The following is a 26,587-nucleotide window of genomic DNA, read 5'->3' as shown; positions in this document are numbered from 1 at the left end:
GCGCTAACTCTGCAGTCGGAGGGGGGAGCACGGAACGCGGCCCGGGGAGAGGAAGGGAGAGAGAGGTTGGGCTGCCCTCCGGTGGCTGACTCCCCCCTCCATTACAGCGGCCCCCTCCCTCAGCACTCAGGGCGGCTATCAGGGTGGATATCACCCCTGCCCTGCCAATCTCTCTCACCCCACCTGGTGCGGGTCGCACTCCCCGACCCCCCTCATGACGCTAGTGCCTTCACAGGGCAGACTGCAGTATGGGGCCCGGCAAGCAATGCCACACACGGGGCCTAGATGCAAATCTGTCACAGAATGTACAGACTGTCTGTTATTGTGGCTGTGTTCGCCTCGGCTGTCTGATTTTGCATGCATTTTTTGTGATTCTGCCACGTTTGTGCCTTGCCTTCCTCATTTCAGGGAATGAAAAGCGCAATTGCTGAGAAAATGCTGCATGCAGCACGTTTGAGATTTTCCAGTGTGCTGCTCAAGTAGTACAGTAAGAGACTAGTAATCCCATAGGATTACATGTGTCACAGCACTTTGCTGATCCTTGGTGACCATCTTAAAAAAAATATATATATATGTATATATATATATATATATTTAAAATATAATAGTCTAAGCTATTCTAGAAAATACTGTCCTAGAAAATAATAAAATATTCTAAACTATTGTAGAATTAGAATATTCCAGAATGAAATACATTTTTACAGGATGGAGTATGCCTGCTAGGGAAGTACTCTATAGTGATAGTCTAGTATTTATTGCTGTCTGTGACTAATCTAATGTGACAAAAATGATCTCCATCTAATCTGACGTCGCATGAGAAATAATAGAAAGATTAGATGTATGATTTGCAGACATGGCAAGGCAATGATGACACTGTTCTTCGAATCAATTTCCCCCAGAAGGAGCACACATTTCCCTTCATGTTTAGGAAACTGTCTGCGATAATTCCTTCATTTTGTTTCCTGAAGTGAATTGCCATACAATTCTTCAACAATGTTACAGCATGTTCGGCTCTTTCCGTCACTCCCCGCCGTCGCTCGGAAACCTTCGTTTTTTCGGACTTGCTGTCCAATCCCATCTTTCCTTTCAAAACTGCCTAGTAAATTACGATTTTTTTTAATTTTTTGTTCTCGTAAGAGACCACGCCCCCAGTACCCGTATTGGAATGCGCTGCTTAGATTGGTCGGATCTCCTCATCCCGCCCCAAACTGAGGCGTCGCCCTTCCCCCGGTGTGAGAATTCTCCGCCTCTGCTGCGAGAGAACACCCGGCAGGCACCGGAGAGCAGGGATATTCCTTCAGCGCAGCCCGGCCACGAAGGCGCCTGTGTAACGGTACGAGGCTTGTATTGTTACTGGGAAGCTGGGATAGGTTGCATCGGGAAGCACTTGCATTTCAGCATCTCGTGGCGTGCTTTCTATTCACTGGTTATCACAGGATTTCAATTGTGTGCCAGCGGCGGCACGTCTGGCCTGAGTGTCTGCACATAGCGTGATGGACGCGGCTGACGCAGGCCTGCATGGCAGTCTATGCGGAATGTGTGAGCTGTGTGCCCGGCCATTGTGCGTGCTGCTGCAGAGGGGATGCTGGAGGGAGAGGCGGAGGAGGAGGAGAAAGGGCAGAAGATGCTGCAGGGCAGGATGGAGGTGCAGCGCTCTGACTACCCAGCTCTCAGGGGGAGGGAAGGCTTGGAGGGTGGGGAGGGTGTATATTGTGGGTTTATTCTAACCAGAGTGAGTAGATTTTGACGTGCAGACAGTGGACTGGGGTAATGTCATTGTAGAGAAAATAATTGCAACTTTGTCAGAAATTGCAACCTCTACCATTGTTATCCTATGGGATATAAAATCTGACAGGTTGCAAAAAATTCTTCCTGTAGTGAAAATATTTGCAACTTTGCCAGATTTTGCAACCTCTACCATACCACACCTTACATGAACCTTCCAACTTTTCTGCCTAACTGTAACCTACCCTATCCTGTGCCTTGTACTGCCCTCCACCCATCCCATGCCAAACTCTAACCTACCCCATCCTGTGCCTACAACTGCCCTCCACCCATCCTCTGCCTAACACTAACCTACCCTATCCTGTGCCTACAACTGCCCTCCACCCATCCTCTGCCAAACTAACCAACCCTATCCTGTGCCTACAACTGCCCTCCACCCATCCCATGCTGAACTCTAACCTACCCTATCCTGTGCCTTATACTGTCCTCCACCCATCCAATGCCGAACTCTAACCTATCCTATCCTGTGCCTTATACTGTCCTCCACCCTTCCCATGCCGAACTCTAACCTACCCTATCCTGTGCCTTATACTGGACTCCACCCATCCCATGCTGAACTCTAACCTACCCTATCCTGTGCCTTATACTGTCCTCCACCCATCCCATGCCGAACTCTAACCTACCCTATCCTGTGCCTTATACTGTCCTCCACCCATCCCATGCTGAACTCTAACCTACCCCATCCTGTGCCAACAACTGCCCTCCACCCATCCTCTGCCTAACACTAACCTCCCCCTTTCCTCTGCCTAAAGGTGGCCACACACCATACAATTTTTTTAAATATCTGTTCAATTTAAGAATTGCAATACATTTTTCTGACTGGTCATATTTTTGAAATGTTACAATGTACCACACACCTATGTTAAATTTTTCCCCAATTATGATAAACATGATTGGAAACTCTGAGAAAATTGCTTGGGTGTGTATATTAATAAATTGACAATCTAACACAATATGGGGATACAATCTTAAGAGAAATTGAAGAAAAATATCTGGCATTCCGGATAGATAAAAAAAAAAATGGGAAATCCGATTGGATTTTTCAGTCGAATGGAAAAAAAAGCTTTCAATTTTTTTTTTCAGGAGATCTGATTGTTTTTATCGAATTGCCGTAATATCGGATCATTTTATTGTATTGTGTGTGGCTAACTTAACACTAACTTCCCCATCTCCTCTACCTAACACTAACCTATGGGATGCAAATTCTGATAGGTTGTAAAAAATCCTAAAGATGTTGCCTGTGTTTACTTTAGATTTATTTATAAATCGCCAACATATTACGCAGCGCTGGGCATTAGTTAAGGTTACAGACAATATTTAGGGGTGACATACAGCAATAAGACAATACAGGTATACAAGAAAAAAACAGATCACGTAGCACAGTATAAGTACAATGTAGTGCTTAGTCAGTCACTGGATGGGAGCATGGAGATTAGGCAAGTCGAGTTGACTCAGATCCATAGGATGGGTGTACGGTAATGGAGGTGTGTGAACAGGTAGGAGACATAAGGAGGACCCTGCCCGAAGTCTTATAATCTAGAGCAGTGTTTCTCAACATTTTATTGGTATGTACCCATTTTAAAACCCTGTACTCGCCAAGTACCCCCTAGCATAGTAAACATTATCACACGTACCCCTTGACAAATGTATATTTAATCGTAGTACATTATAATTGGTTCTAAACCATTTCCAATCATTTACTATTGCTTTTAATGAGCTAAAATACTAATTTGGTGCTGTTTAAATAAGATTTATCATTTTTCTAAAACTCTAAATTTGTTATTTTTGGTTAAGTATATCAAGCCCGAGTACCCCCTAAAACCCTCAGAAGTACCCCCTGGGGTACGCGTACCACACGTTGAGAACCTATGATCTAGAGGGCCATGACCCAGTCAGCATCCCTTTTCCAGTTCTTAAACTTTTTTTTTTTTTTTTTTTTTTCAAGTAAAATGATAGAAAGAAGTACTGTATCCGTGAGTTTTCTTTTCTGAATTTCCGGTAGGCCTTTGAGTAAAATCTATATTGGGTTTTGTCACTAAGGAGCTTGCAATCCAATGGCCTTAGCAAGCGTACATCCTAGTCTATATGGAAGCAAGCTTCCAGTATATTTATGCATTTGAAGAAGGAAACAGTGATTCCATCATTAATAATAAAACAAAACCGGGTTAAAAGCAGAATTCTTGCATACTGTTTATGATATAGGGCAATGCAAAGCATTATGCCCTTGGAAGCATCTTTGGTAAAACTTTTAGGTTTGGAAATCTCAATCTTCATCACACATTTATATATTCTTTACTTATATACAGTAGTGACAATGTATATTAATACATCATTTTAGTGTTCAATGAAGAAAAAAAAAATCACATCTATAGCCACTTTAGGTATGACGGTGATTTCAAGTATGCAGGAGTAGCAGCAAAGTGCAGATGCAGATTATTTGAAAATGTTGGGAATGATGCTGTACAAGTGGCTTCCAATTTACATTTTGTTGAGCTGGAGAGAGATCTAGATTCTAGATAATCTGCTGTACTTGTTTGGAGATTGCTGTGAGGCAACACTGTGGCAAAGCGTCAGACAGCATTGAATGGATGATTGTGATGTGTGCCTGAGTTGCATGAAATGAGACATTTCAATTCCAAACAGAGCAGTGGACTTTTCTAGGTGGTATTCACTAGGAGTCAGCTTTAATGCATCTATCCAAATTCTTTATTTCTAAGAACAGTCTTCGTTCTTTGTAATTCTTGGTTATGTTTATTGGTCACAGAACGTTCTCTATTTTGGAGCAATACTGTACTCTCTGCAGTTTAATATTTCAGAGATATTTGACTGTAGGTAAAAAAAAGTGCATTCATATTTTCTATAAAGCTTGGATAGGAATTTTAATGTTCAACCATACTTTTCAATGTCATTATAAAATATGCAATTAGAAGCAGCAAAGTTACTTTTTTTTTTTTTTTGGAAGCTATTATGGAAGTTTGGTATGAACTTTCCAGCTGTGACAAAGCGATCCCACAGCAGTCTGGTTCCAGGTCACATGACCTGAGCTCATTATGTTAGTACACGTGGCCTGCAGCAGCTGTGTGCTGTATCCGACAGCTCCAGCATTCCTTTTTCTCTGTGATGGGAGACTTGGCTGACGTCATTAAAGATTTGTTCCTCTAGAAAGAGGCCGCTCTGAACTCGAGTTGAGAAATAAATAATACGTTTGCGCAGTCCCACCAGTATGCTTTTATTTGAACGTTACAATGCTGCTTTTACAATGGATGCTGTTTTGTACTTTCACAGTATAAAATGTGTCTAAAAAAGGAGGCTTAGGGCCCTTCTACTCTGCATGCAATTTGAGCCTATTTCTGAAGCGCATGTGACTTGCTGACCGCAAGGGTGCTATGATAAATATAATATTCGCTGTGCCCTGTACAGAGTGGTGCAATCCATTTTTGGCTCAGCTGCAAACGCAGTGAATGCTGCAGTTTGCCTGCATTTGAGTTAAATGAATGGGAGTGCATTCAAGTTGCATGCCAAACACAGTGCTATGTGACTTGTTATATGATCTCACATTTGAGAAAACTTCCCTTGGCTTTTTTTTTTGTCCTGGAAATGCTAATCACTCCCACCGATAGCACCCAAAAATCGTGGAAAAATGCATGTTTGAAAATCGACCTTAAAGTAGTCATCAGGGAAAATTAATAAAATAAGTGCTACTTACCGAGGGCTTCTTCCAGCCCCAAGCTCCCAGCATGTCCCTCACCGCAGCTCTCCCCACAGCCGTTCGCCGCAGCTCCGCCCAGGTCCCCGGCGATGACGTCAGGGTGACCTCCAGGTCGGCCTGTGCGAGCGACGCTGTCAATCACCGCCACCTGGGCCGGAGCGGACTGCGCAGGCGCAGAACTACTGCGCCTGCGAAGTCTGCTCCGGCCCACGTGGCGGTGATTGACAGCACCGCTCGCACAGGCGCAGTACAGGCTGACCTGGAGGTCACCCTGACGTCATCGCAGGGGACCGTGACAGAGCTGCGGTGAGGGACATGCTGGGAGCTTGGGGCTGGAGGAAGCCCCAGGTAAGTAGCACTTATTTTATTTTTTTTCCCTCTGATGACTCCTTTAAAGCACAACTGTACTGTAGTTAGAGGAATATGGAGGCTGACATATTGATTTCCTTTCAAACAATACCAGTTGCCTGACAGCACTGTTGATCTATTTGGCTGCAGTAGTGTCTGAATAAAACCAAAAACAAGCATGCAGCTAATCTTGTCAGATCTGACAATGTCAGAACCACCTGATCTGCTTCATGCTTGTTCAGGGTCTATAAGTATTAGAGGAAGATGGTTAATAGGGTTGCCAGGCAACTGGTATTGCCGAAAAGGAAATAAATATGGCAGCCTCCACATACCTCTCACTTCAGTTGTCCTTTAAAGCTTGTTTCTGGTAGTTGGTATTATAAGTACTAGCTGTGGTATTCAAGAACTTTTGCTGTTCTCCCCAGAAACTTTTTCCAGCCAGGTGGCATGAAAAAGTAGCTAGGTGGGGTGCAGCCGGGGGGATGCAGGAGAGGCACAGCTCTGCCTACAGCATGGGGGAAGGGGGGCGAGGATGAGAAAGCGAGCCAATGACAGCTGGGTGCTGACCAAAATTAGCTGGGTGGGGGACCTGGCTAAAAGAGCCTAGGGAGAACACTGATAGAGCCTATGGGGCATGCACTGCAACAATGACATTTCCCTGCTGTATGACAGCATTTCTAGTTATGATTGGCAGACTCCCATAGTGTGACATCTGGTTCCTTGGCAAATGTGGTCTTTGTGATGCTCTGGTTTTCAAAGGGGAGTGGCAATGCCTCCATGAATGGCTAGTGGCGCACACCTAGTTCTGGTTTTCTACTTTGGATGCACTTTAAAGCCCAATTTAACACTGGCAGCAAGATCGCTTCAAGGGTTGAGATGGGCTTTATGCTGGGAATAGACCATAAGGGTTTTTTTTTCCAGCCGATAGATGGTTCGATAATTTCCGACATGTCTGATCTTATTTTACTTTTTTTCTGATCGATTTCTCACAGAAGTGAATGCAAATTGATAAGAAAATCGATCCGAAAATCGATGGAAACTTAGATGGAACAGTAAATCGAATTAAAATCTCATCATGTATTCCCAGCATTACATTCAATTTGTAGTGCATTCCTTTGAAAGCAGCTGGTGAACGAATGACACTACCTAGCTGTGATAACTGAGCAACACCTTTAGCCATGCAACTGGTTGAAAGGCCCAGGTATGGTCATTTGGATGAACAGTGAACAAGCAAATACAAATGTTCAAAAACTCTATTTACATATTGGCTTTGGGTTGCTTGGGGGCGTGGAACAATTCCAGTTAGTGAACATAAAGTTAAACGTGTTGTTTCCTATGGTTTACTGCATACAGGTTTCTGCCAAAAGCAAGCCTACTGTATTTTAGATGGTGGTCATGAGGTTTCCAAGTTCTCCAGTTTACTAATGATACTTTATTTTGACATTTGCTACTGCAGCCTATAAAGGACAGCATGAATACCGGAAGGAGACTGGGATTAATTTGCGCATATAACGATCTGAGTATTGAGCTGGATTGTATATTTAGAACAGAGCTTCAGGCAAATATAAAAATGTTGCCATTTAACTGAACAGTATGGTCAATAAATGGTAATTAAGTGCATTTTGTTACATGACAAGTAAAAGTACCAGAATTTGTCATGAAAGATGTAATCCTTTAATTCCCTTCCCAGCATCAGTCAAGCTGGTGGAGGGAGGGTTGCACTATGTGCACAAATATAGGCCTTCTGCATTGTTTGTGTTGCTGTATTAACCTTTTAGCTGGTTCAAACGAGATGCCTCGTTGGAAGCTGCTTTTGCAGTGGCAGCCTCTGTTGGGATATCTCATTTAGCTGCCTAGTACAGCCAAACAAGTGTGTAGGAGTAAGAAGCTATATTTACCTGCACTAGACGGCTTCTTGCCTTCCTCCACAGCTGGCTCTGAACTCTCGGTAGGTTTTCTGGATCCCGGTCACATCCGATCACATGATGTGGCATGTGATAAGGATCCTAGAGACTGTCAGTGGTACTGCGCCAACCGCTGGTGGAAGAGGGGAGATGGAAGAGACTCACTGGGTGGTGCTGTACCGCCGACATGGTCTCCTGGAACCCGATTACATGACATATCATGTGATCGGAAACAGAGGAGACCTGCTGGGAGTACAACGCGCTGCAGTGGAGGAAGAAGCAATCCAGCCGTCCGGACAGGTATGTATGGGAGCTTCCTGTTGCCGCCACATGCCGTGCCTGCCAGGCTAGGGAAAGCACACTTAAAGAGACTCTGTAAAAAAAAAAAAAAAAGCCCTTGGGGGGTACTTACCTCGGGAGGGGGAAGCCTCTGGATCCGATTGAGGCTTCCCCTATCCTCCTCCACCCCACAGTGGTCTCGCTGGGCCCCTCCGAAGCCACAGCCAAAAATGTCAGGATTTGGCGCAGGCACAGTAGCGTCTGCAATATTTACCTTCCCCGGCTCCAGCGCAGGTGCAGTAGCGGCTCTCAGATCAGGTGTAAATAGCCCAGTTGGGTCCGCTCTAATGCATAGGCACCTGCGCAGTAGAGCAGATCCGACTGGGATCGGCTATTTCCGCCTGATCCCAAGCTGAGAGGCGCTACTGCGTCTGTGCTGGAGCCAGGAGGGTAAATATTTACATGGCCACTGTTTGGAGCGGCCCAGCGAGACCACGGTGGGATGGAGGAGGAGGGGGAAGCCTCAGTCTGATCCAAAGGCTTCTCCTCCTGAGGCAAGTACCCCCCAGGGCCCTTTTTTTTTTTTTTTTTTTTTTTTTTTTTAGATACAGGTCTTCTTTAACCAGTAGCAGGACAATTTTGGCCCTGCAGCCAAATAAAGTTTTATTTGGCTACTAAGGAGTTAAATGGCCTTATGGGTGACCTTTTGACCTCTCCAAGCCCATTTGTTGACTCTCACTGGTTCAGGACAGATTGAATGAAATCGTGATTAGACATGGCAGTAATTTTTTTTTTTTTTCATCAAGCAGGTGGAAGGGGTGGTTTTAATTGGAGATTGATAACTGCATAGTTCCCTACTGCATTTAGTACAACACTGTTGGGAGCAGCAGTTCAACTGGTACTAGATTGATTGTGATGAAAGGACACTTGAAATGAGTGGGATATTGAAGGGACACTTAAATCAAACAAAAAAAAAGAGTTTTACTCACCTGGGGCTTCCAATAGCCCCCTGCAGCTGTCCGGTGCCCTTGCCGTCTCCCTCCGATCCTCCTGGCCCCGCCGGCAGCCACTTCCTGTTTCGGTGACAGGAGCTGACAGGCTGGGGACGCGAGTGATTCTTCGCGTTCCCAGACACATTAGCACCCTCTATGCTGCTATATGGTATATGATATATGCTATAGCAGCATAGATGGCGCTATTGTGGCCAGGAACGCGAAGAATCACTCGCGTCCCCAGCCTGTCAGCTCCTGTCACCGAAACAGGAAGTGGCTGCCGGCGGGGCCAGGAGGATCGGAGGGAGACGGCGAGGGCACCAGACAGCTGCAGGGGGCTATTAGAAGCCCCAGGTGAGTAAAACTCTTTTTTTTTTTTTTTTTTTTTTTTTTTTTTTTTTGACTTAAGTGTCCCTTTAAGGCTGCCATGTCTTTTCTTTTTTTAAATACTAGTTGCCTGACTCTTCTTCTGATCTTTCATGCAAACAGTAGTATGTGAATTACACACCTGTGACAAGCCTGCAGTAAATCCAGTCAAACTTCAGTCAGAGCACCTGATCTGCATGCTTGTTCAGGTTTTCTGGGCCAGATTTATCAAGAGTGTCTGAGACAAAATATTGGTAGGTTTTTAGAAATACGTGCAGAACTGTCACAGGCATCTTAAAAAATCATTAGATAGTGCAGATTCCTTCTAAAACTGTTGTAAAATAGGAGGAGCTAGGAAGGTCTTTCAGACAGTGCAGTGTGTGAGGGGAATTGCTGTTGCTGAGGTGACCAACACACCTGCTGTATTGATAGCATCAGTGTAACGATCGGTGTAACACAGAGAGGATCTGATTACCGGTGATCTGCAGTATCACCGAGAATGCAGATATATACCAGATTATTGATGATCTGCAGTATCACCGATAATCAGATATATCTCTAACCTCTGGACACCTGAGTGATAAGAGTGTTTTGGTACAATAGTAATACTTTGAGGATCGCACCTGGAAGACAGGCTGATGGGAATACTGCTCGGCAACTGGTTCCTTCCGTAGTCTGGACTCTCCACGGGGAGGAGTCAGACTGACAGTGGGTAGGACAGAGCGTGAGTGACACCAATGGAGAAGTGTCACTGACAGATCTGCGAGCTATCTCCCAACAGAAGAGAGAGCTCTCGAGGTCGGACAAGCCAGGTCGTAAACACACGGCCAGATAAGGTACAGAGACAGGAGGCAGGAGCAGAATCCAGACACTAGCCGAGGTTTGGCAACAGAGTATCAGAATGATAAGGTACACAATCAAAGATCAGAAGAATGGTCAGGAAAGCAGAAGGTCATAACAAATAATCAACAATGTCTAAGCTAAGGTGTGAGATCCTTGGCCATCAACACCTTGGAAACTGTCTAATAACACAGATACTGACAAGGTCTGAGTACTACCACGTAGTGATCACAACGCCAGACACCAGAGGAATGACCAGCACCCAGTATATATACACTAGCGCCTCCCCTAAGTGCTGGACCAATGGAAGTTGCTGAAATTGTCAGCTGACCGGCTTGATCAGCTGACTCCCTTCTGACTGTCATAAAGGCCCTGCCTCTATGTGCGCGCGTGTGTCTTCCTGAGCCAGTGTGGACTATCAGTCCCAGCCACACTAGACATGTGTTGTAATGTGTCAGCCTGTTCGAGCGCGGGGGCAGCCGCACCGCCAACCGAGCATGCGGTGGTTTCCCCGCGCTCAGCCACTGTGCCAGTAGTAGGCCTATGCGTACCGACTGCCGCGTCGGACGCGGATTCCGCCGCCCTGACCGCTGGGCATGCGGCGGTTTCTCCGCGTTCCGTCCCGCTAGTGGGTGCGTGCCTAAACACTCCAGATGCCATGCTAGACGCGGAATCAGCCGCCTCACTCTGAGTACTTGCGGCGGCTCTTCCGCGCTTTCTCACAATCAGGCTCTGAGGAGGAATTCAGCAGGGGGGAGGGGCACCACACAAATCATGTCTAGCCTGCAGTTCTACATCTTAAAGAGTCTGAAGCGAGAATAAATCTCGCTTCAGACCTCATAGTCAGCAGGGGCATGTGTGCCCCTGCTAAAACGCTGCTATCCTGCGGCTAAACGGGGGTCCCTTACCCCCCCGAAATCCCCTCCGAGCTGCGCATCCCCTCTTCCGGATTGAGGCAGGGCTAACCGCCGCAGCCCTGCCTCTTGCGCGTCTGTCAGCGCGTATCTCCGCCTCTCCCCAGCCCCTCTCAGTCTTCCTTCGCTGAGAGGGGCGGGGGAGAGGCGGCGATGCGCCGCTGCGAGGCGCAAGGCTGCAGCCGTTAGCCCTGCCTCAAGAGCAGCAAAATCTATGACCAAGTTGTTCATAGATTTTGCGGGGGGGGGGGGGGGGGGGTGGTTGGGGGGTCAGGGACCCTCGTTTAGCAGCGGGATATCGGCGGTTTAGCAGGGGCACACATGCCCCTGCTGACTATGAGACAAGAAGCGTGATTTATTCTCGCTTCAGTGTCTCTTTAACTGTAGTGCAGCTCTAGAAATTCATGCGAAATTGCCACTATTAACTAGGGTTTAAGAAGGGTCTTATAATGCAGAACTGTTCTCCCTGCCAGTTAGAACAGATTAAGAAGAAAAAACTGTCGGTAATTCGGTGATAAATCTCCCCCTATGTCTAAAAACTTTAGAGACAGAGGTTTAGCAGGGCAGCCAGGCAAACACCGGAAATAATCATGGCAGCCTTAATTTCCCTCTCACTTCAGGTGTTCTTTAAAGAACAAGCGACACCCACGCAAACCTAGAAATAAAAACACATATATAAGTAGATAAATACTACTTCTACTTACATAACAGATGTATCGTGCTATCCTTGTAATGATTCCCGTGAATTTTATAAAGGAAAAGCAGAAAATTCTATTCTAGGCAGTGGCCATCTTGCCAAATTAATCCTGACATCATATCCTCTCTGACTCTTGTTTCCACCCCCTCCCTTCTCTTACTCATTGTGTATTCATTAGCTGCCCTCCTCCCAGAGTCTTCAGACACTCCCACTGACGTGTATACTAGCAACTTCACTGTTTTTTTTTTTTTTTTTTTTTTTCTTACACATCCAATCACTGAGTCACCTCAGCCTTGCTTGTAAACACAAGTGTTCAGAGGGTGTTTCTGACAAGCAGCTAGGCAGGGAAATAAATGGAAGAGGAGGAATATATTATAGATAAAAAGAACTCCCAGCATTCTACTCTTTGGCTCTAGGACCAGTGCTCTTAAAGTATGTGATAACTGAAAACCATAACAGCAGAAAACGTTTTGCAAGTTTTGATTGCAGGGTTAGCATCTTTATCACTTAATACACTCAGACCAGTTGCTGTTGAAATTAGATTTGTATGGTGACAATACCGCTTTAATATTGCGTGGTGCAAGCTAATTGTTTGCTCAGCTACTGAGGATTAGTTGACCACTTGCTGATTTATTGACACATGTATGGCTATCATTATAACAATGAGACATCAGCACACAGTGGGGCAGATATTTATCAATAGCGTCTGAGAGCAAAACCTTAGGTTTCTAGAGATCATGCAGAAGCATCTCATGCGTTTTTAAAGGAAAACTGAGACGATAAGAATTTTTATACAAACCTGTAACTTCCTTCAGGCTCATGGGTCTTTCGCTGTCTTCACACACTGCCTGGATCATCTGCTAGGCGGCTCGGGAGATGGGAGAATTCTGTGCCTATTCAGAATGCGACGGGAGAGCGTGTGCGGACAATCCAGGCAGCGTGGGAAGACCGACAGATTAGCCCTGACTGGGGTTGGAGGAGGTATAAAATATTTTCTTTTTATTGTCTTGGGTACACTTTAAGAAGTTTAAATTTCCTGAAAGCGTTTGGGGTTGCTGGATAGTGTAATAGTTAAGGGCTCTGCTTTTGACACAGATGACCTGGGTTTGAATATCGGCTCTTCCTGTTCTGTAAGCCAGCCTCTATTCAGTAAGGAGTCCATGGGCTAGACTCCCTAACACTGCTACTGCCTACTGAGCGGGCCTTAGTGCCCGCAGCTCTGGCACTTTGTGTCCGCCAGGAGAAAAGTATAATACAAAAGTCTTGTCTTCTAAAACTGGAGGAAATAGGTAGGATTCTCAGAATTGGTGCAGTCTGTGAGAGAATCCCCTAAGTAAGGTAAGATGTGGCGGCTTTACCACAGACAAAGGGGACTCAATATTATTTTAATGGTAAAATCACAGCAGTTGGAGCACTTCCTAGGGTAGGGTGGACTTGATATTAATCAGTCCAGATACTGTACTTCATAAAAGTATGTGGCTCCATAACTTCTGTCTGGGCTTTACAAGGAAGAGGTGTGAATGGAGTGAAAGACTAAAGTGTATCCCAGTGGAAGCTGGGGTACAAAATGATATACTTAGAGAGGTAAGCCTATTGAAGCTTCCCTTGGTGCTCTAATGTCCCCCGTTGCTGAGTGTGGCCCTTCTGAAGGCATAATACTGCTAATCGTATCAGGACCGCCCGCACCCCTTCTCTTCCTTTGGCGTAGCGACAAGACAGTAAACGGAGCTGCGGGCTCAGTGTTACTGCACAAGCGCAGCAATTCTTGCGTGGCTACTGTATAGCCCCGCATGGAACAGAGGAGTGCAGCCTCGATGTGTTCAGCGACGGGAGGTCGGACCACTGAGGGAAGCTTCAATAAGATCCTGAGGTTCCCCTCTCTTCAGGTTATTATGAACCCAAGCTTAGGCTCGGGGTTGCTTTAATTCAACCATGTGGGTAATAAAACAATAGAGCTTTTTTTACTGAATCGTTGCCCGATCTTTTCTGGAGTGTGGACCTTTTACCTGTTGGTACACAAGTGTGATCCTTGACACAACCTCTGACACCCCGTCATTTGACAGTGCATCCCCCAGTGTGGCAGCTTTGCTCTTGTTTTAGAAGTGGTATTAACCATTTCTTATTTCTATGACAGGTTAGCACTGGTTTTGCACTGTTCTTCCAGTATGGCTTTTGTAAGTAGAGCGTTTTTAGAAGAGCTGCATCTGTAGATTTGTGACTGCTACAGGCCCGTGATGCATGTTTGCCAGTTTCATATGCATGTTTGTCATGATGCTTGTTTGCCAGGCACCTATTAATGGTACAATCTTTATGTACAATCTTACTACTTCTATGTAATTTGAGGGACTACCTAAAGTATCCCTTCAAAGTATAAAAAAATAAATAAAAAAATATATACTTTTTTTTTTTTTTTTTTTAACTTGTATAGCACTTAACCTCTTCCGTAGTGTCATATAGGGTTGCAACGGTATGAAACTCCACGGTATACAGTATTAAACAATTATTTGGACCCGGAGGCCCCCCTTACATTAAATAATGTGCCCCCCCCACCCCAGTAGTAGGTGGCCGCAGCATAGGTAGCCAGGGATAGGTGTAGCCAGGATTGGTGCCCGCAGTAGAGAGAGCCAGGGATAGGTGTAGTCAGGATTGGTGCCCGCAGTAGAGAGAGCCAGGGATAGGTGTAGTCAGGATTGGTGCCCGCGGCATAGAGAGCCAGGGGGGGACGCAGTAGCAGGAGGTACAAAACAAATACTCACTTGCCGGCAGCCGGGTTGTCCTGCACACTGTACTAGCTTCATTCTACTTCCTGTTCTTGCATCATCTCCTTGTAATAGTGCCCAGGGGGCGCTGTTTCAGGGAAATGGGACAAGAAGAGGAAGTAGAGTAAAGCTAGTATAGCGTGCAGGACGACCTGACTGCCAGCAAGTATTTGCTTATCCTTGCTGCTGTTCGTTCGCCTGCCGCTATATCGCATCCCCGCTGCTCCAACCCCCTGTAGCCCTGCCTCTCGAAAACTGGTAAAACGGCATATCGTCATACCGGTATACCGCGGTAACCCTAGTGTTATACATACTACAAAACAAAGAGCGGGGTTCATAGATACATGAGGAATTTAAAACTCAGTACTATCAGGACATCCAGCAATGCTTATACAATATATACTCACTCACTCACTCACTCACTCACATCTTACGGATCATTCAGAAGCAGCCTTAGCGGATCATTCAGAAGCAGCCTTATTAGTCTGCCTGACAGACTGTACACATGCACTACTGTCGCTGGAACGCCCGCCCAGCGGGAGGGTCCGTCGAACCAGTCGTTCATTGCGGTAGTGCATGTGTACGCACCTTAACAGCCAAAACAAGTGGTCGGAGCTAGGATACATTTCCTTGCAAATCTGATAACTTTGATGGAATCTGTCAGTTATCAAACTTTATTTTCAATATTTTCTTGCATGCAGAGAGCTTTAAAAGTATTTTATTAGTAAGGTCTGAAAATATCTCCTTGGAGAAAACTTAGTAGAAAAGTTAACAGGATATCGGCCAAAGAGTGTGATCAGCTGGCTTTGCCAGTATATTTTGGTGCAATGCTGCAACAATTCTTTTGGAACCAGCACTGCGTGTCTGATTTGGGCAGCTGGGTGCTGTACAAATTAGTGTGTGTAAAAATAAATAAAAAATAAAAAATTCGGCAATAGCTCAGAGGGGTAATGGATGCAATTGAGCAATTTTTTTTTAAATTAGGGCTGGTTCAGAGTCGGACGTCTGCGTGGCGTCGCGTTTGGGGGCGTTGCGGTGGCTGCGCGGTCAGGCTTTCAGTAGCCTTCGCGTTGCGTTCCGATGCAGTCGCGTTTTTTGTTCCCCTAGGGGGACATTAGCCGTCGAGGTTGGCCGCCCCCTGGCAGCTACATGTTGCTTCCAGGGGCAGCTTGAACGTTCGCGAAAATCGGGACCCGAACGCCGCGATCGTGCAAACGCGCGCAAAAGCTCGATGTAAACGCTCCCATTCACTTGAATGGGAGCGTTTACCGCGACGTTCCGAGCGCTTGCGGTAAACGCTCCGCAAGCGTCCGTCTGAACCAGCCCTTAATGTTGTGGTCGGTGATATTTCTTCATGATTATCCTTGTATCTAATCTAGCCTGGAATTACATTTATGAGCATATTGGTTTGTTGAAGAAATGTTACCATTTGGCTGTAAAATTTTGTTTTCACTTAGTAGGCAAATTGTTTTTCACTTCTCCAGAGTGATGTCATAGATGTCTCCTGGTCATTGGAAATATTAATAAGTAAATATTTCCTGACTTTTGAAAACCCATCAGTTTACAGATGCCGCTATTTTGGGATCTCATGCAAAGAGAAATTTGGTTCTAACTACCTCCTACAGACAGCCTTCTATTTGTATTATTACTCAGGATTTCTCATCTGGCTGGTTTTGCTTTGTATTTTTGTTGTTTAAGCAGTCAGATTAATACACTACTGTTTAAAATATATTTTTAGGGAGAAACTATATTTTAATCTGGTAGAACTTTTGGATGGCTCCCTGAGGAAGGCAGCTGTGACTGTAGAAACTAGTAAGGGTACGTTTCCACTTGAGCGGCGCGATTTGCTCGCGGAAACCGCGTCAACGAATCCGCATGCGGTTGCTGATTCGTTAACGTGTCCATGCGGATTTTCACGCGGAATCGCCCGCTGTTTTAACGACGCGATTTTAACCATGTCAATGCCGGCAAGCATTGACATGGGTTTTTAGCCGAAATCGCACACGGAAACGCAGGGAAAACCGCAAGACTAAAGAGCTTGCGGTTTTCCTATTTAGTTACATTACCGACGATTCACGTGCGGGTGTGCGGCGTGCGAATTCGGATAACTCTGTTGTGCAGATTTTTCCTGCACAAGAAAACGCAACGTTTTCCTGACAAGTGGACACAGGCTCCTTCACTTTTATTGGTTATGCGAATTTGCTGGCGACGAACGTACCCTAAGCCAAGTGAGCGCAGGGAGCAAGGTGAATCAGTGCCGTGCTGTCTACACCAAATGGTACAGTAAGAAGCGGCAATCCATGCAGCATTTAAGCACTATATATAATGCAGTGTTCTACCCAGATTTTTTTTTCCAGCCAGGGGGCATGAAAAAGTAGCCGGGTGGCATGAAAAAGTAGCCGGGTGGGGCAATATGAGAGAATGCAGGACTGGTGCTTCTGCGCACAACTCTGCTTACAGTACAGCATAGGAGGAGGTGAGTCGATGACAGCTGGGTGCTCATCAAAACTAGTCGGGCGGATCGTTCAGGAGCAGCCTTATCAGTCCGCTGACAGTGCGTACACACGCACTACAGTTTGCTGAAAGTCCGCCCAGTGGGAGGTGCCGACGGACCCGTCGTTTGCGTGTGTATGCAACTTAACCTTCCTGGCGGCAGCCGCGCAGTAGGTTTTCTCAGGCCATGCTGGGCCGATTTGCACAATTTTTTTTTTTTTTTTTTGCTGCGCGCAGCTAGCACGATCGCAGCCACGCCGATTCGCCCCGCTATCCGCAGAGCCCCCCCTAGACCCCTTGCGCAGCCTGGCCTATCAGCAGCAGGCAGCGCTGAGGGGTGGATCGGGACTCCCGATGACGTCGGTGACGTCATCCCGCCCTGTCGCCAACTGGATTTCCTGATCACTGGAGGTGATCGAAGAGGGTAGGGGGATGCCGCTGCACAGCAGCTATCTTAGGGCTCGCTACATGATTTAAAAATTTTTTTTTTTCAAAAAAACCGGCTGCGCTGCCCCCTGGCGGTTTTTAATAGACCGCCAGGGAGGTTAAATGAGCCTGGGGAGAACACTGCATATGTGATGTCACCAGGGACCGTGGCTCCCACAAACAAACATATTTTTCACTTCGCATTGTGCCAAAAGTTTCGCCACTCTGCCTCTACAAAGTCAACAGTGCATTACCGGCCGACTTGAGCGACAAAGCTGGAAAGCATTGAAATCAATGTGCGACGTATACCTTTTAAAAATGTTGGCAGTGCGGAATGACTGGGAAACCCAGGAACGTACTTCCTGTTCAGCAGGGAGTTGATGCAGGATTTAGAAAATTTAACATGTACATTTATACACCTTGAAAATGGACAAATCTCATTGACTATCCGTACTGGAAATGACGCAAAATGAATAAACATATCATCAACAAAGTTATAGGATGCAAGAAAATGTAAATAATAGAGGAACTGTAAATAGTTTTTAAACAGTGTTTCACTTACCTGGGGCTTCTGCAAGCCCCCAGCAGCCGTCCTGTCCTGCGCCGGTCCTGCCCGAGCCTCCGTTCTCCCACCGCCAGCTGCTTTCGGTTTCGCCGCCGGGCCACTGCGCCTGCGCGGCTCTGGCCACGCGTATCCTTTCTTCGCGTCCCCTGCTATTGCAGAGGGGAACGTGAAGAAAAGATACGCTTGGCCAGAGCCACGCTGGCATTGACTTAGAAGTCTAGGAACGGAACGGCGGCGGGAGAAAGGAGGCTCGGGCAGGACCAGCGCGGGACAGGGCGGCTGCTGGGGCTTTCAGAAGCCCCAGGTAAGTGAAACACTGTTTAAAACTATTTACAGTTCCACTTTAAATGCTGATCTACTTACCTGGGGCTTCCTCTAGCCCCTTAAAGTCTCTGTCTTACATCGCAGCTCTACTGGCAGCCACTCCTCTGCAGTCCCCTCCGGAGGCGTTCACGTGGCCGGGAGAGTTTAGCGCGGTAGTAGTGTGCCTGCGCAGAATGCACCCAGCCACATGTGTGGCGCATGCGCAGAATACACCAGTACTTGGCAGCACTTCCCAAACATTTCCTATCTCAATTGAAAAAAAAAAAGTTAAATGGCAACTGAAGCCAGAAGGCTATGGAGTCTGCCATATTTATTTCCATTTAAAGGGACTCCGAGCACCTCTCATGGGCATGCTTTTAAGCCAGACGACTACCAACAAAGTCGTGCTATGACCCCTCTGGAGGAGCCTCTTGCAATGGCCATGCGTGTCGCTTCCTCTTCCTTCTTCATTCAGTGGTGCACTTCTCTAACAGAGAAGACAGGGGTGACCCGGAAGTTATAACATAGCCAAGATGGCAGCCACGATTTTTAAGCTATGAAAGGTATGCATCTTTAAGTACTTTGCTGTGCTGGTCCGTGTCTTAAAGGGAACCAGAGAGGAAGGATAGGGAAAAATAGGAAAAGGTTTTATACATACCTGGGGCTTCCTCCAGCCCCATAAGCACGGGTCGCTCCCACGCCGCAATCCTCCGCTTCCTGTATCGCCGGTACCGGGGCCGGTCACTTCCGGCGGACGCGACCAATTGTCAGCATGCACAGGGGCTCCCTCCATACCCTTACGCATGCGGCTGCGCAGTATGCAGCCACACGCGTAGGTATATGGAGGGAGCCCCTGTGATGCGGACAATTGGCCGCGTCCGCCGGCCGACTCGCGGAAATGACGGGACCTGGTAGCGGCGGATCCAGGCAGCGGAGGACAGCGGCGTGGGGTCGATCCAGGCTTATGGGGCTGGAGGAAGCCCCAGGTATGTGTTTAAACCTTTCCCCCAACGTCTCTGGTTCCCTTTAAAGACATACCCATGAGAGGTGCTCGGAGTCCCTTTAAGCAATACCAGTTGCCTTGCAGCCCTGCTGATCCTCTGCCTCTAATATTTTTAGCCATAGACCCTGAACAAGCATGCAGTAGATCAGGTGTTTCTGACATTGTCAGATCTGACAGGATTAGCTGCATACTTGTTTCCGGTGGTATTTAGTCACTTCTGCAGCCAAATAAATCACCAGGACAGCCAGGCAACTAGTGTTGTCTACAAGGAAATAAATATGGCAGCCTCCATATTCTTTTCACTTCAGTTGTCCCTTAGGGAACACTCTCGAAAATCATAATATTTTAAATATATGTAAACATACATATAAGTGCATTTCTTACATAGAACGAGCTATAAATTACTTTTCTCCTATGTTGCTGTCACTTACAGTAGGTAGTAGAAATCTGACAGAACTGACAGGTTTTAGGGCTCGTTTCCACTGTTGCGGTGCGGAATCGCCTGGATTCCACCGCGGACGAAATCGCATGCGGATGCGTTTCCGCATGCGGATTTCCCTGCGATTTTGCATGCGATTTCGCATGGCAAGGAGCCAGGCGAATTTAACCATGTCACTGCCTGTGCAAAGTTCCATTGCATTTCATGCGAAATCGCGGGGAAATCCGCATGACAAAGCCACATGCGATTTCCCTATTAAAAGCATTGCGGGCGATTCACCCGCATTCCTGCCGCACACGAAATCTGACGGCTCTGCCGTGCAGATTTCCCCCGCACGCCAAAACGCACCCGCACGACGCACAAGTGGAACCTATCCCATCCACTTGTATTGAGTATGCGGTGCCTGCATGCGGATTCGCTATAGTGGAAACCAGCCCTTAAACTAGCCCATCTCATAGGGGATGTCATAGGGTTTTCTTTATTTTCAAAACCCTTAGTAAATAGCAGTTGCTCTGTCCAAATGCCAAAAAGTGCAGGGAGGCTGGCCAGCATATTTATGTGAACCCTTAATAGCTTATTTGACTCTGGGAGAAATATACTTAATTTGCGTTGTTTATGTATTTTGAATTCTAGAATTTTTCACGATAGTGGTCCTCTAAGCTACACACTGTAACATATTTATCCTCTTGCTTAGTTGTAAACCAGATCTTCCCACTGTGTTTTCTATTGTGGTAGTTTGTGCTGCTCTCCTGTGTGAAGTGAGTAGCAAATGGCATTGTACTCTGTACAGTGTATTCCGGTGAATATAGATGTTAGGAAAGTATTAAACCTTTCATTTGTATCTTCACTCTTGCAAAACCTCATGTACATTTTTCTTATATCTGTAATGTGTATACTGTGGAACCAACCTTGTCTTATGATGAAAGCGTCATTGGGCTGGACAAATTCCTAGAGCCAGCTGGTCATTGCTTATATAAACGCAACTGGTCATCCTTTGAGCCTTCCCGAGATTTGATTGGAAACACATGTTCACTGGACTCCTAAAATTGCCTGCTGGCTCTTGACACACTAGCTTGTGAGCTCTATCAGTTTGTTCACTGCCATAGTAACGCACACATTTTATCCTTCCACCTAACAGAAGTCTTGAAAATCAGGATTCTTTCGCTACTTTAAGCTTTGCCCTCAGGTAGTGCGCTCCTAAGCAACATTTGTAGAAGATGGGTTACTAGTAGGAAATCATTAACCCTTTTATTTGAGCCACTGGTCTACATTCCGCAGATTTCACATTCATGTGAGATGTGTTAATTTTTTTTAAATTTTTAGAACCGTGACTAGCCATGAAGAATATGTACAATAGCACAAAAAGTGTAAAGAATTTTTGCATAAGAGCTTTTCACTGTTTAGACAAGGTTGTTGTCCTGGATGAATGAATGTAAGGTAATAAAACTGCCATGGCTATTGGCTTTGTTGATGATCAATTGTTTCAGCCTGCTCTTGTATCTCAGTGTCCAGGTTCTTTATTTTTTAGTATTGTACATTGCGGGTGGTGAAATGTGATAGAGGGCGTGATCTGTTCTGCAATTGATTTTTCGAATGGGCAAAATTTTGCAGAACTACCCCCTTTAGATCCACTGTTTGCAAGCCATGCCAGTCTGTTGCGTGACAAAACTGTGAATGGAAAAGGCAGTCCTGCGTCAACCACATCCTTTGTGTGACCTTAGGTAAATCCTTTCATTTCCCTGTGACTTTTTCTCTACCTGTTAGTCTTGCATTAAAACTTTCCTCCCTCTTGCTGTTCTGAGAATTGCCACGCAGACAAGAGCTTTGGATACAGGCTGCCAAGATTTGAAGCTGTAAACCTCTTTGGAACTGAGCAGTGGCATTTAACTTTACATACTTAAGCAGTGTCATCATTTGCTAATCTTTTCCAGTGGAATTACTTTTTCTTGTTGGCGACTGCAGACTTTTTCTCCTCCCTTTTTTTTTTTTTTTTTTTTTTTTTTTTTTTAGTTCATAAAACCATTTCAGCTGATACTGGGTTAAAAATAGTTACTATTGCACTTCTTGAGCCCTTTTGACACAGCTGGGATTATGTTCAGGTAGACAGGCTAGTTCCAGACAAGCTTCCTTTGTGCAGCTGGGCAGTCAGTGCCTCTGGTTTCAGCTTTCCTGCAAAGACAGGAGGGATGTGTTCCCAGTCATGGTTACTGAATGGGAGTTTAGGGTGGAGGGAGCACCTCTTCCCTTTAACCCATTGCAATAGGGGGCCTGAGTCGAACTGGTCATTCTAGAAATTTGCAGTTCTTACTGTGTTCTTATGTAGCACCTTCATATATTGGCCAAAACATTATATCCACCTGCCTAAGGTTGTGTAGATTCCCCTTTTGCAACAAAATCAGCTCTAATATCTTCAAGCATGGACTCCACAAGACCTCTAAAGGTGTCGTGTGGCATCTGACACCAAGATGTCAACATCAAATCCTTTAAGTTGAGAGGTGGAGCCTCTGAAGGTTAGGTGCATTTTCTAACACATCCCAGTCTCTCAATTGGACTAAGATCTGGAGAATTTGGAGGCAAAATAAAAATATTCATGAGACCAGACTTGGGGATGGGCAATGAGATGCAAATAATTTTGCAAATTCTGTATGAAAATTTAAGCAGCTTAAACATGAACCAATCAAATCTTGCTGAAGTAAAATTTGATTGGTCCGTTTTCAAGCTGCATAAATTTGCAAAACCCTGCATTAACTCAATTATTTGCATCTCATTGACCATCCCTAAGGCCCCATACACACATCAGACCATAGTCTTTTGAAAATGAAAGATCACAGACCAATCTTACCACCCTTCATGTAGTATGAGAGCCATACTCTACACAGTCTTTTCTATGGAGCTGAACTCCACATCAGAAAAAAACCTTTGCAAGATGCTGCACACAAAGATGCTGTACAGACACAAAAGATCAGTATCTGCAAAAGATCTGTTCCTGCCAATAATCCATTCCTGCAAATTGCAATGATAGTCTATGAGGTCTGCAGATCATCATACACACCTTGTTTAATGGACATTCATCTGCAGATCAAGCAATCATCCGCAAATCTGAAAATCCATCCTGGTACATCTGGTCTGCAGATGAATGTCAGTTAAATCGTGTGTGTATGATGATCTGCAGATCTCATAGACTATCATTGCAATTTGCAGGAATGGATTTTGGCAGGAACAGATCTTTTGCAGATACTGATCTTTTGTGTCTGTACAGCATCTGTGTGTGCAGCATCTTGCAAAGATTTTTTTTTTTTCTGATGTGGAGTGCAGCTCCATAGAAAAGACTGTGTAGAGTATGGCTCTCATACTACATGAAGGGTGGTAGGATTGGTCTGTGATCTTTCATTTTCAAAAGACTATGGTCTGATGTGTGTATGTGGCCCTAGACCAGACCACTTTCCATTGCTCCATGGTGTAGTTTTGATAAACCTGTTCCTTTTGTAGGTAGCGAACAGGCCACCTCATAGGCAAGCTGTTAGATTTTCTGCCATGCTGGGCATACATGGTGAAATTCTGCGCTGGAATCGAGCCGCTGGCTCGATCTCGTCCGCGCAGGCGCGTGGATCGACTCCCGCTCGTCCCCGCGGGCAGTTCCTTATCGGGCGCTCGTTTCTTCCATTGTCCGCCCGCGGGGATCGAGCATGGAGTCGATCCTCCCCGGTGATCGGACAGGTTGAATATTATCAATCGAGCCTGATGACTATCGCGCCGTGTATGCCCAGCATCAGGTTTACCTGCCAGAAAGATAAAGTCCAACATGTTGGAAATTATCTATCTAACCATCTATCTGCCTAGCAATTAGGCATTGTTCTACTCAGCAGGAGATAACCAGAAGACAATGCACCAGAGATAATGACCAGTCTCTACGGAAAATAATCTAATTACAGTAAATCTAACAGAAAAATCGTTAACAGAAAATTGTATGGTTTATTCCTAACATGAGCTTGAGGATAACAACTCGTGTTTGTCCAATGCTCCACTAATGCTGTTTACACCTTACAATTTTCTGCTAGATTCCTATATTAGATTTTTCTGTTAGATTTTCTGTTAGAATGCATAATTAGATTATTTTCTGTAGAGAATGGTCATTATCTCTGGTGCATTGCCTTCTGCTTATCTCCTGCGTAGAACAATGCCTAATTGTTCGGCTGATAGATACATTTCCAACATGTTAAATTTTATCTATCTGGCAGGTAAATCTAAACAGAAAATTGTATGGTGTGAATCCAACATTATGCTGGGGATTTGAAAGAAAATAAAGCAGAGGGACACCAAGAGCCCCAATAGTGTAATTCGTCTTGGGGACAACAAAATAAATGAGAAGTTAAAATTATACTTACAAACCAGGGTTACCAATAGGCAACCACTGTATAGGCAGGTGGGGAGAACAATCCTGACCCCACTCAGGAATAAAAAGTCGCTCTCTGTAGACAGGAAAATAGGGTAACAACCCTCCACCCAGGGTGGACTCAATGTAGTGTACAAGATACAGAGGCGCCAAAAGAATAAAATGTAATTAAATGAACTTAAAGAACCAACTGGTTAAACAGAGGAGGCAGCGGTGGTCTTACCCCCTCCAAACAGACACAGGCAAGGACTGCGATTCAGACAGTCAACAATTTATTTGGAACTCCAAAAAAACAATGCAACGCGTTTCACGGGCCATACATCCCGCTTCCTCAGGCAAAATACAGTAGGAGTCACAGCTTCTGTATTATATCAGCGAGCTCGGTGCCTCTGTGAGGCATAAAGATAATCAGGCAGCTATCGACAGGAGTGACACTCCTGTCGATAGCTGCCTGATTATCTTTATGCTGGCCATCAGGATAGTGTGATATGTTTCTGCTCGGCCAGACATAATTTTTGCCTTGCTCCTACCATGTGTTGCTAATCAGGATATATAGAAAGTGCTTATACAGTGGCCTGATGAAGGGCATCTATTGCCCGAAACGAGCGTGTCGTTGCCCATTGATATTCTGCTGAATGCCTTAAGCCTTGTCATTTAACCTCTATTGAGAATCCTGTGATTATATGCCAATTAGGAGCATCCCATAGAGATCTTTTTCTCTTTTTTAACATAAAGAATGTTTGTATTTGTGTCAAAGATTTTTTGAACATTTTTGTACCAGAAGAAATTTTAAGACTGTGTGTCTCATATAAATTCTATAGTCCTTTCTATCAATATAGCCAGTTGCTTGAAGTGAAGTGGATCACATCTAAAAGGACTTGATGGTTTTTTAGTCTTTCCTTCCATTGATGAAAAAGACATTCCCGATTATTATATTACACACCTTAGGCCTTCTTCATCCGGATAGCCACCACTGGCGCACCCTGTTTAACCACTTAACGACCGCCTAATGCCGATAGGCATCGGCAGGTCTTAAGTGGTTTTCCATGGAAATGGCCGCTCGGCCTTTCCATGTCAGTTCACGGAGGGTGTCTCCATGAACAGCCGGAGAGCCGCTGACCGCGGCTCGTCGGGAAAATGTAAGCACGCGGGGAAGAAATCCCCGCTGTTTACATCTGTTTACATCATACGGCGCTGCCGTAAGGCATATGATAGGCTGAAGCCTATCCTACAATGCGCAGGACGGATATCCGACCTGCGCAGCCCATGGAAGGAGAGGAAGGGACGGAGAGGAAGGGAGCACCGAAAACGCTGCGGAGGGGGGCTTTGAAGAACCCTCCCCCCCACGCAAAGCGTAGCAAGTCGGCGGCGATCAGACCCCCCCCCTCCCTAGGAGGACATCCCCCTAGTGGGGAAAAAGGGGGGTAAGTCTGATCGCCCTGGCATAATCCTGATCTGTGCTGTGGGCTGGAGAGTCCACGCAACACAGATCAGGCAAAACACCCCTGGTCCTTAAAGCGGAATATAACCCTGCATTTCAACTTTACTCTAAAACATTATTTACAGTATATTATATGCAACCAGCATTTTTTTTTTTTTTACTAGACCAGCATTGGAAGGGTTACACAGGGCTTTAAAGTTCCTGAAGATAACTGCAGACGCATCCAAATCTGACATAGATACATTTTGTTCACATAAATGTATCTAAGTGTTGAATGTGACTCATCTCTCTGACTGAGAAGGAGCTCGGAGGACAGCCAAAGAGTGTGTAACATTTATCAATAGATACATATAACTAAATAGAATGTAACAATCTGAACTTCTGCATATCTCTCCACGGAACTTTAAACCTCTGTTTAACCCTTCCAATGCTGGTCTAGTAAAAAAAAATGCTCTTTCTAAAATATTATTTACAGCATATTATATGCAAAGTTGAAATGCAGGGTTATATTCCGCTTTAAGTGGTTAATAAGCGGCTATATTTTTGTGTGTTTTTGAATTGGATAGTCTAATTCCACTTTAAAAAAAAATAAATAGTATAACACAGCGGTACACAAGCCATTTTTAATTTAGAATTTTTTTTCCCCACTTCAGTCTCAAGGTATGGTTATTTTTTTTTTCCATTCCAAAGGATTAAAATGTTGCTTCTTTGCAGCACTTGTCATACCATTTGGCATATGGAAGGGCTCCAAACTCTCATTTTCACCTCCTCAGCTCAATCTGGTTAAGTTTTTTGCAGTCAGTACTTCATTTTTATGGATCTAGATTTAATTCCTCACATGTACAGGGATATTGTAACCTGAAACATCTGCACGCACGCACGCACGCACGCACGCACGCACGCACGCACGCACGCACGCACGCACGCACGC

The 26,587-nt window shown here is 45.4% G+C and overlaps 1 protein-coding gene across 1 annotated transcript in view; it reads left to right on the top strand.

The window, feature by feature from the left end:
• The first annotated feature begins 1,172 nt into the window (after positions 1 to 1,172).
• Positions 1,173 to 26,587, top strand: part of SPATS2 (spermatogenesis associated serine rich 2) — a 197,928-nt gene continuing 172,513 nt past the window's right edge. Inside the window, exon 1 of the mRNA XM_068267664.1 lies at positions 1,173 to 1,333. The gene's annotated coding sequence lies outside the window, so the exon portion shown is untranslated. The remainder of the gene's footprint in view (positions 1,334 to 26,587) is intronic.

This window comes from Hyperolius riggenbachi, chromosome 2 (genome assembly GCF_040937935.1).
Source record: "Hyperolius riggenbachi isolate aHypRig1 chromosome 2, aHypRig1.pri, whole genome shotgun sequence".
Classification (NCBI taxonomy): Eukaryota; Metazoa; Chordata; class Amphibia; order Anura; family Hyperoliidae; genus Hyperolius; species Hyperolius riggenbachi.
The sequence above is the reverse complement of the archived record's forward strand: the minus strand, read 5'-3'. Positions and strand labels throughout refer to the sequence as shown.